Here is a 12,324-nt window from a genome sequence, read left to right on the forward strand (position 1 = left end):
AGGTCTGTAAGGTCAAAACTAAGGAAAACTGCTCATTGAGAAATTGCTGTGAATTTAATTTAAAGTAGTTGTAAACCTTTACCAAAACCCTGTGAAGTGACTGGCCTCAGGTGATACACAGAGATGAAACAAATCCTCCTTCATAAGTTGTACCTGTTTATCTGCAGTCTTCTCTTTTCTATATCCATTCAAAATGCTGAATTTATAAAGCTTGCCTGAGAGTTCAGATAAAAAGGGTGTGGAGAGCTGAAATTACATTCTGCAGAGCTCAGTGATGAGAGCTCTTATTGCTGGTTGGAGGGAAGAGACACCCCACCACCACACAGCACACAGGAACTGAGCTGAAGCTGTCAATCTGCTGGAGGTCCCTCCTCTGTCACCATTTTTCTCTTGGTGTCAAGAAAACTTGTCAGAAGCAGCAGACAGAAATGACACTTAGTGCTCCAGGTTGAGACAAATACACATCATAAAGGATATGCTTTGTTAATATTTCATGTCTGAGGTTTACAACCACTTTAAGTAGCTGGTGGCTGGATAAGCATTCTCACACAAACTGTGAAGTGCATACCCAGCCACAGTCCCAGTGAGTCAGTCACAACTGCACAACTAAATGCATCTTTCCAGATCAAGGGCCAGATGGATGTCCAGGGGCCCACCTACAACCTTCATGCTTCTGCAATATAAATGGGGGATAGCACAATTGGTCAAAGCTGTGCACCTGCCTGTTCCCCACAAGGGAGAATATATTTCTAGGCAGTTGGTGTCTGAAGAGATGGGATATGGCAATACAGACAATGAAAAAGGGTTACTTCTCTGAGCCTATAATCCTAATGTGAAATGGAGGTTTAGGGGAGACATCAAAGCTGGTACCTTGCCTAGGGGCCTTAGGGGGCTCTGCCTCCCTGGCAGCTGGCCTCTCACAAAAAGCATTGGATAGAAATGATCCTTGGTGGACTTATATAAGAAATACTTTTTGATCTCTGCCAGAAGAGGAGACTATTGTACACTTCATTTGGCTCATAAAATAGCAACTCGGGTGTCTGTAATAAGTCAGCCCACCAGCAAGAAAAGGCAAACTTCTATTTGGTTTGGAAATTTGCCAACCCCACAACGACCCTACTTGTGGTTTTCCAATAAAATTAGCACCAGAATTAGTTTTCTTAAGGAGCAGGAAAAATGCAATTTCCTTTACAAGCACTATTACAACTATTATTCCATTTTATAGCCACAACATTTGCCTGTAACATTGGGGGGCACATACCATGGTGTTCAGCCCTAAAAGTACACTTTTTAGCACAGTTTGTATGTAGTACTTTTTAGGAGAGCCACATGTTAAACCTGGTTTGCGTTTAAACAAGATGACATCCCTTTGATTTCCATATTTAAAAATTTTAAAAATTGCATTTAGTTACTGGCTCTTGCCAATCAAGTCGTCTACAGAGAACTTGGATCATAAGAAAATGGGCACCTTGTCCATGAGAATTAACAGAGATCATGGTGCACATGCACAGATAGTGCAGATCCTGGATGGGACTGCTTTGATTGTGCAGTACAGCTTACAGAATATTACTGTCAAGATCTGTATAGAACATATGTGCACAAATTCAGTGGTACATGGTGTAGACTACAATTATGTAACTAGAAGACTAATCAACAGATAAGACAGTGGGAGAAATTTACTAAAACTGTGGCACTCAGAATCTGGTGCAGCTGTGCATGGTAGACAACCAGCCTCTAAATTCAACCTGTTCAGTTAAGCTTTGGCAATAAAATATTGACGCTGATTTGTCTCTATGCAGAGCTGCAACAGGTTTTGCACTCTCCAATTTTAGTGAATGACCCCCAGTGTCTTCTACGCCCAACCTATCCAGGCAAGGTGGTTCCAGCAGTGGGGGAACATAGTTGTCAATAGTAATGCAATGTCTACATACTTATGATGATGGGAATACGAAGACCTTGTTGTAGAAAAGAATATTATGGTGAAAGCCTAAATGGAAACCCAAAGAGGTCTTAAAACGATATTCTGGCACCTCCCTGGCTTATAGCGCTATGGAGAAGTGCCGAAGTAATGTATATTATTCAATCAAAGTCCTAGGATTAGCATAAGAAGAAAGAAAGAACAAAAAAAAGCATTTTGACTGTTTATGCAGACAAGGCAAAATGAATATCCCTGGAGCAGGTCTGCAAGTATGTACCAATGGGGAATCTGCATTGGGGGTAGGGGGCTATAAAGAAGTAATTACCAAAGTGCATGACCAGCTATGGATATCCACATATTAAGAAGCAGTAAATGATCTCTTAAACAATCCATCACTGACCTCTGTAGCTGTAGGCACTGTAGAGCAATTCACTCACAAAGGCAGAAGTACTGATGTTGTTCAAATCATACTATCAGCAGCTTAACACCCTCTGCTTACCCATTCACATGAGTGACTCAGCAGCTCAACCCACACTAAACTCTCTCTCCAACATTGACTCAGCATCTCAGTTCACCATGCTCCCTCCAAAAGATACCACACATGGTATTGTTCTGAACTTTGCAATCAACTGAAAATATAGCTAAACAATGAAGAAAATAAAGCTAAATAATCATTTAATTAATCTGTAATTGGATTGTTTCTCTGAAACAAATGAAGATATTGTTCAATTGATCAGAAGTCTTTAACAAAATTCCATTATGAAAAATTGATTTAAAAATGATTAAGTTGTTCATATTTATTCAGTTGTTCATATTTATTCAGTTTGATCAGATTAGTGGCACTAAATGATTATAATGATGCATTTGAGCCACCATAAAAGTGAATTTCTCCTTAGTGTCTGCAGCTATAGAGTTCAGTGAGGGCTTGTTATAAACTCATTTACTGATTTTTTAGCATATGTAAATTCCTGAATGTCCATAGCCCGACTTGGTTTACTTTGAGCACAAATACTGCCATTCATTACAAGCAACATTCAACTCAACTGCATTGCTAGAAAAATCCCACAATATACAGCCATTGTAAGGTATCATTGACCTGTCACTACAGGGCAATTTAGATAGCTTTTACTGATGCCACTTGCACAGAAAGCTTGTCAAACATCACAATTGGAGCACCAGAGCAAGCAGATGAAGCCAATTTTCTGTTTGAACCGTTATTTCTTTTCCTTATAAGATCTAACAGCCTCTTGAAATGCATGAACATTTGGAAACAAGTTCCTTGCACATCTAAGTGATTCTATTAAGATGGAAAAGGTGTGACCAATCTTGCATAATGATGAAAAGTCTGACATGCATGCTGTACCCACCACAGCTGGAGCTTGGCAAGTGTTTTTGTTTTTCGTGTTAATACGCAAAATTATGTCAAGGTCTTAAGGACCCATCAGTCAACTGTAACTAGGCCTGCAAAGTTTTGCCGACAACTGTACTGCCAGTTTTTCTTATATGCATGACTGTAAACTGATCACATATTAAAGAGATCATTTGAAGTTTCAAAGCAGTTTCAGCATTTGTTGTTTAAACTCATAAATGCCTTAATTTCACCCTAAAACACACTCAATTGGCATTGTTAAAATGATCTTCTTTATGGGCATAATACTATTGCCGTATGTCTGGGAAGGTTCTCATTTATCCAGGTCATGGTATAGCTATTAGTAGTTAATTACAATCAACTGGTCTTGTTCTTTAATGTTGAAAATGTTTCATGACTCATCCCAGTGGATTCCATAGAAAACAAATGAGTGACAAAATGTCTTCAACATTACTAAACAAGTTAATTTGATTGTGACAACCGCTAATATCTATACTATTGCCATATGCTTTATGTTGGCTTATATGATTGTCATGCCATTTGTAGTTGCAACAAATACGTTGTAATAATGAAGCCCGATGTCACTATTGTTTTTTGAAAATGTGGAAAAGTCTGCATTTACACTCATTCAGGCTTTGGGCTATATACTGTATATGGGAAAAGAACAACATTAGATTGATGACATGTGTAGGGACCCTGCCTTAAACTGGACTGTTCCTAGTCCAAATTGAATGTAACCAGCCTGAGCTTGTTTTTGTTATTTTTATCTGGATTAGTTGGGTTTCTCCTAAACCAAGGACAGTGTTTGCTTCTGCTTCACATTCTGGTTGTCTGGTGGGTAGAGTGAAAAGATACAATGTTTCCAGTCACTAAAATTTTTTTTACGCTTGCCAATCACTAGGTGGTTCATGTCAGTGATGTGAGCTGGGAAAGGGAATAAATACTAGCGGAGATCTCTGGGTCCTTTTTTCCCAGGCTTTGCTTAGATGGAATGCCAATATAAGGGATCCTGGCCTTTGCCTCCTAGACGCCAGCCAGAAGAGGAAGCCCTTTGCTTCCCAGGCTTTATTTGAGAAGGAAGTTTAGTTTAGCCTCCCAGGCCTGCTCCCTAGGGAGGGTGTGAAATGAGAGTCCTTGCTTTTTAGTCCTGCCACCTAAGGAGGGTATATCTCTAGAGAGGTCAAGTCCATGCTTCTCTGGCCAGTTCAGTGGAGAAGGTTAGAGGGAGTTCTACCTAATCAGATTGCTGATCTTGGCTTAAAAGTCTACAACTAGCCTGCAAGAAGAATTGAAGATACTTGAAAAATTCTGTCCACCTGGCCCAATTATTCTACATTATCCTGTGGCATAGGCAAAAGAGTTCAACCTTGTCTGTGGCAGAGGTCATAAAATTTTACAGAGTGAAAACGTGATGTCGCACGAAAAGCGTCAGGGAGGAGCCTTGCCGCGCTGATGTCCGATCAGGCGGCCATCTTTTACATTGTACATGTAAGCTTGATTTACATCTGCCTTATTCTCTGGAAACTTTGCCAAATTCACATTAAATATACTACACTGTATTACCTATGTCTGGTGGCTTGATTACTGAGCCATTTAAGGTGGAGGATCACCATCTGGTATAATCGGTGTATTTTGGCAGAGTCTTATGTAAGGAGCTGTCCCTATATGCTGGATTGGTCCGACAGTGATGTCTGGAGTGCTTCCCTTGTGTGTGTGTGCCAGTGGAGCCCCCCATTGTCCCTGACCAGATCCATGATGACTACATGGATTTTTCACATTCAACGTTCCTGCTTCTCAGTCACTGGAAGTGCTATTGTTATTTGGAGCATTACATCGATCACCTCCTAATTTAATCCAGTCACTAGTTTATTGGACTATGGATTTATTAGCACTTTAATGAACTCTATATTGTATATGGTACATACTCAGAGTGTTAACCACTGGATTCATTTTAGTGAATCAATTTTACTCATCCATTCACATTTTCACTTGTCACTTTGTTGATTATATTTAGTTTATCTCACTATTTTAGCGCAGATAATTTTTGCGCCTTTTGCACTTAGATACTGCTAGCTGCTCTCCTGTTCCTGCTCTTGCTCCTGCCCTGTATGCTGTGCCCTATATCCTGCTGCCTTGTACCTGCTCTCCCTTGTTCCTGATCCGATTTTTGGTTCCCCATCTGCTCCCTGCACCTCCAGTTTCCCTTGATTTTTGGTGTTCCCCATTTTTGTATTTATTATATATAGTTAGTTGTTACTTAGGTTTTTTGGTTGCTAGGTTGATTAGCTAGGTATTCTGTCACTGGGGTTTTGGTTTACTTGTATTTTTATGTTTGCTGTGTGCTGGTGTTTGGATGGTTTTTATTTCATTGTAAGTAAATTTCATTTAAAACATATACAGTATAGTCCCAATTTTCTGAGTGTAGCCATGCACATTCGACCATCCCTGCTGCTGATTTCTGACAAATGCCTTGCTATTAGCCTAGAAAATGGCCATTACTGTGGTTTTCTTTATGATATGGCTACCATTGATTGGGGTTTGGATTTGGCATCTTTATTTTATGTTCTGCAAACACAGGTATGCTAGGTAGTCCCTAGGTGGGACTACACAACACTTGCTATGATATGTGATATGTTATGTAGTTCACAGAGGTGAACTGGGCAGGGCTGATAACACAGCTTGAGATTTCAATGTGGAGTGAGGCAGAGTGTACAGGATTTTACAAGTCCACAACATTTCTGGCAGGATCAATAGGGGTTCTTTTGTGCCTATTGAAAAGATATTTACCTTGTGTGGTCAAGCTTGAGTTTGTTATATCCTCATATTCAATCATGTTCAAGGAAATTAAAAAAATAAATAAATGACCATTTCAATTGAGAAAAGCTTTACTTTGTCTCATGTCATTGCCGATTGCATTGACTGACTTGCAGATGGCCACTAGAGAAAGCCCCTAAATTTGTATATGAAATGTGATGCTTAATAGTTTTTCCTAAAAAGTACTTTCACTAGCTGTGTCTAGTCAATGTACTACAATTATAAGAAGATTTAAGTGAATAAAGTGGATACATCATGTTCATATTATACGAGTCATTGCGGGTTCCATACAATGCCAATCTTTGTGGACACACAACAAGAAAAATATTAAGTATACTGGAATTTGTAATAAATTGTAAAAGTTCGAGTCAGGATTTGGCACAGAAATTAGGCAACCTGTGGACCGCACAAATTCCTAAATAAAACAAAGAAGTGCGGTTATAAGTCGTCTATAAAACGTAACAGTTTTAAAACCATCTGTAGGTCGTTTAAAATATTCACCAGCTTAAAAGTGTTTTACTGTTTCCCAGACAAACACAGCTACTGAAATAAATCTAGGAACCGCGTGAAAGTGATATTTAAATCTATATAACCCCAAACAGATCTGGTATTGGTAAAAAAGACAATTCAGGAGGAAAAAAAACATAGCAATTGAAGGAAGAAAAACATAGCAACCAATCAGGATTCTGCTTCCATGTTTTAGCCATTACTAGTAGAGGACATGGAATGGAATTCATTGCTGTGGCCAGTTAAATGGTGCAACACTAGTCAGCAGATAAGCAGATATAAAAAACAGAGAAACACAGATTAATACAACCAACCATCCCTGAACCCTTGCTCAGTGTTCTTCTCACATCACTGCATTCATCACTATGCTGTTTGCTGCTTCTCCTTTCACTGTTCAGTCACAGGCTGGGGTGGATCCATGACAGCTTGATCTCAGAAACTCAGAGGAGTTGTATAGTGCTGGCTGTCATTCAACCCAGTGGACTGAGGACCTCTAGTGGCAGAAAAGAAGTACTGGGGGTAAGCAGCTCCAAAGTTAATTTTGATTTTATCTTTGAATAGGCTGTTTGTCCTACTGCTAGAGTCCATTTGTAAATGAACTGTGAATATACTGTAGCTTAGAAAAAAGATGATTTATTTTAGCTGCATAACTTAGGGATTCACCAAGCATTCATGACCCTTTCTACCTCCAGATAACACAAATACTGCATGATATGGATTTTAACTGGTCAGACTTCTTTATAAATACCAAAACATCCGTATCCATATTTAACAGTACATAATACCAAATAACCATCCAACAACAACTTAACAATAAGCTACTGGCATGACTAAACAAAAAAATAAAGGTTTTGCAAGTACACTGCTCAAAAAAATTAAAGGAACCAGCCAATTCTGGTGTTCATTGGCAAATGCCAATCCAGCTCTATGGTGCCAGGAAATTAGCACAGGGCCCACTAGAGGATGTTGGGCCCTCAGGCCACCCTCATGAAGTCTGTTTCTGATTGTTTGGTCAGAGACATTCACACCAGTGGCTTGCTGGAGGTCATTATGTAGGGCTCTGGCAGTGCTCAACCTGTTCCTCCTTGCACAAAGGAGTAGATACTGGTCCTGCTGATGGGTTAAGGACCTTCTACAGCCCTGTTCAGCTCTCCTAGAGTAACTGCCTGTCTCCTGGAATCTCCTCCATGCTCTTGAGACTATGCTGGGAGACACAGCAAACCTTCTGGCAATGGCACTTATTGTTGTGCCATCCTGGAGGAGTTGGACTGCCTGTACAACCTCTGTAGGGTCCAGGTATCGCCTCATGCTACCAGTAGTGACACTGACCCTAGCACAAATGCAAAACTAGTGAAAAACAGAAAAGATAAGTAGGTGAAAAAATGTCAGTGGCCTCCATCTGTGAAATCATTACTGCTTTGGGGGTCGTCTCATTGTTGTCCATCTAGTGCACCTGTTGTTAATTTCATTAACACCAAAGCAGCTGAAACGGATTAACAACCCCCTCTGCTACTTAACTGACCAGATCAATATTTCAGAAGATTAGTTGAGCTGATGCTATATTCTGATTAAAAAGTGTTCCTTTAATTTTTTTGAGCAGTGTAAAACCAAGATAAACGCAATATACTTAATCTTACCTCCCAATCACACCACAATGTCTCAAGGGCACTTTTGAAACAATATTTAAGAATGCCCAGATGAAACCTATCCCAAAGAAACATCTCCCCAAACAAAGCACAATATGGGGAATCCCAGATGGAACCACCAACTTCCAAAACAAATTGGGTGGATGGGTTGGATAATGTTGGCTACACAGTTCAGTCCCCCAGCAACCTTATCACTATGCTTCCAACCTACCTTACTTGGTCAGCCAATAAGTGAATTCCCCTTTGCCCCAGCTCTTTGCTTTATTCTTTCCTAAACCTTACCTCCTCCCTTAAGGCACGCAGCTCCTGCCCAGTTTAACCCTGTCTCCAGGCCTTACTTTATAGATTTAACCCATAACCCCTTGAAGTCATATTGATGAGGATTTTCAGTAGACCTTTCTTTAGGTCTGTTGTGTGTTTGCTAGTCACAAATCTAGCTCCTTGGATTTAATACTTTTATGAGAATACAGCAGGCACTGATCAGGATAATAGATCATTTATTTCCTTTCAGTATGTTTCTTTAAACTTTTAAGTAAAGAAAAGATTACAGGGTTTACTTTTACAATATACAATGTTGCAATTGTGGCTGTCCAGCTGCAGTGCGTCCCTGCCGGCATTTTAGTGGATCATCCAGCACCCCTGCAGGCAGCCTGTCAAAGTTTGCTTACAGCTGGGCTGGACATTACACCGGTCCCTCCTGGTCAAACTATAAGGCCAGGAGGGAAGCATTGCAGATAGACAGCACCATGTGCCAGGGACCTAACACTTAGTATAAGATTAATGCATGGTTTATGGGAACACAAGTGGGAAAACCAAAACACAGGATTCAGTGACAAAGATACTGAACACAGGGAGTCCCAATGTTTTTCAAAATATGGTAATCTGTCATGTAAAATAATAGTATTATTATTAGTATGCAGGGTAGGGTGGGGCAAGTGGTACAAAAGATAAGAACTGCGGGGATGATCTGATGGAAGAAAGAAAATTAAAGTTAAGAATAAAAATTCAATTGAATTAAACTTAAAACTAAAATTAGAAATTAAAACACTCACAATTTTTTCGTGAATATATGAATGTTTGGTTTTAGCTAACATTAAAATAAGGCAAAATCAGAATTCAGATATCTTATATTGATATATAATGACATATATGATGCAGTCTGCCGCTAGTATTAACCAGTCATATGACGTCAACCTGGAAAGACGAAAGTCCCGCCCGGCTGTCGTTGTATAATAGGCCGGGGGGACTTTCATCTTTCTCATGGACCGTGCTGCGGCACGATCTGTCACCAACTGATCACTGTACCGGGCCCCTGCTGCTACCATGTGATCACTGTGCTCAATCACAGCAGGTCACATGACAATTATAAACAGTGAATGGCTTCGATTCATGTCATTGTGTACATTTGTGTTGCTAACTGTGATTGGTCACAGCGATCATATGGTACAGACAGGGCCATTCACAGCCTATCTGTACCATGTGATTAGCTGTGGTCATTCACAGCTAAACACAACAATACACACTGAATTCATCAATTTCATTCAGTAAAAATGGTTGCTTATACCAGTGAAATTAACTGCAATAGTAACACTGTATTGCTCTGGTTACAGTGTGTAAAAAAAGAAAAACAAATTAAATGTAATAAAAAAATGTTTTTACATACTGTCACCAGTCAGTTTCACATGGTGAAAAATGTTTTATTATTAATTTCTTAATTTTCCAAAAGGTTATGACAAATATTACGACTTCAAAAAACTCACCATGCCTCTTACTAAATACCTTGGCCTGTCTACTTTCCAAAAAGGGGTCATTTGGGGGATATTTGTACTGTCCTGGCATTTTTGGGCCTCAAAAAATGGGATCAGCCGTCAGTACATCAGGATTGATAAATTTTCAGATAGACATAGTTTATAGACTCTATAACTTTCCTACAGACTAAATAATAAACACGGATTTGGCCAATCAGTGATCACATGCAGAGTAGTAAGCAAGATGTCACTTCTGAAATCATTGCTTACTAATCTGTGAATGATCAGAGAGGTCACATGGTACAGGGCTATTCACAACAGCCTTGTACCATGTGACAAGCTGTGACCAATCACAGCTCACACAGTAGTTCTTAATGGCTGCAAGAATGAAGCCAGAGAGGATAAATTATTGCTTTTACAGCTTTTATGGGTGTAAAAGCAATCAGTGTAAAAAAAAAAAAATCTTCATCACTCCCCCACAAGTAGTACAGTGTCACCATGGTGACACTGTACTGCTAGGGTGACAGCATGTAAAAAAAAACAAAAACATAAATAATAATATAAAAATGTAAAAAAAAATATTTAAAAATTATAATTTTTGGTTATAAACTAATTTGGGTTATTTTTTTTACTAAAAAGATAACAGAATACATTTTGGCCAAGATTTATGATGAAATAATATTTATTTGCAAAATTTTAAAAGAAAAACACTTTTTTTCAAACTTTTTGGACTTTTTCATTTATATAGCAAAAAAAATAAAAATCCCAGTGGTGAATAAATACCACCAAAATAAAGCTTTAATGCAATAAATAATTTGCGCTAGTAAATGTATATAAATATATAAAAAATATAAAAATCATCAAATCATAAGTCCAAAAAAATATATATGCCAATACCACAAAAAAAGTGCAAAAAAACTTTTAAAGTGCAAAAAACTTTTGTGCAAAAAAATGTCTAAATATGAAAAATTTCACCAAAAAAACCTTGATAATATGATGGCAGATCATCCATAGATATATTTTCAGAAACGAAACTCTGCAACACACCAATCCTCATAGATCAAATAACAGGATGAAAGAAACTTTGCAATTAATCGGAAATCCACTTCTCCAGAAGAAAGAGACCACCTTCAATCGTATCCATGGGGGGAAATGCCAGACACTCGAGAGAAACAGAAAGACTTCATGGTGCAATATTATAAAAGCCAATTCCTTTATTAGGTACTCATTGCACTTACTCAAGAGGTGTCCCAGCCGACACCAGCATCAACAGCATGACAGCAATCACATAAAACGAGCCTAGCTACTCAGCACATGCGCAGTAGCTGGCAGCCAAAAACGTAATGACGTCACATCAATCAAGCTCTGCCCTACGCGTTTCGTCATCGACGTCCTCACGGAGCGGAACTCGCTCTGTGAGGACGTCAATGATGAAACGCGTAGGGCGGAGCTTGATTGATGTGACGTCATTACGTTTTTGGCTGCCAGCTACTGCGCATGTGCTGAGTAGCTAGGCTCGTTTTATGTGATTGCTGTCATGCTGTTGATGCTGGTGTCGGCTGGGACACCTCTTGAGTAAGTGCAATGAGTACCTAATAAAGGAATTGGCTTTTATAATATTGCACCATGAAGTCTTTCTGTTTCTCTCGAGTGTCTGGCATTTCCCCCCATGGATACGATTGAAGGTGGTCTCTTTCTTCTGGAGAAGTGGATTTCCGATTAATTGCAAAGTTTCTTTCATCCTGTTATTTGATCTATGAGGATTGGTGTGTTGCAGAGTTTCGTTTCTGAAAATATATCTATGGATGATCTGCCATCATATTATCAAGGTTTTTTTGGTGAAATTTTTCATATTTAGACATTTTTTTGCACAAAAGTTTTTTGCACTTTAAAAGTTTTTTTGCACTTTTTTTGTGGTATTGGCATATATATTTTTTTGGACTTATGATTTGATGATTTTTATATTTTTTATATATTTATATACATTTACTAGCGCAAATTATTTATTGCATTAATTGTTACACTTTATATATGGTGATTTTTTTGCAGCTGGTACACTATAAGTAAGTTATATAATTTTGACCATAGGCGCTATTATTAATTTTTTCAAAATAAAGCTTTATCTGTCTCAAAAAAATACTAAAAAACTCATATGGGTACAGTGTTGCATGACTGCGCAATTGTCATTCAAAGTGTGATAGCACGAAAGCTGAAAATTGGCCTGGACAGGAAGGGGGTGAAAGTGTCCGGACTTGAAGTGGTTAAAGCTTGTAGGAGGAGTTGTCATTCTCCTTTCACTGCCCTATGAGATTGCATAATCCA

The sequence above is a fragment of the Staurois parvus genome, unplaced genomic scaffold, assembly GCF_062004578.1.
Source record: "Staurois parvus isolate SC_StPar_1 unplaced genomic scaffold, SC_StPar_1.0 ptg000362l, whole genome shotgun sequence".
Taxonomy (NCBI): Eukaryota; Metazoa; Chordata; class Amphibia; order Anura; family Ranidae; genus Staurois; species Staurois parvus.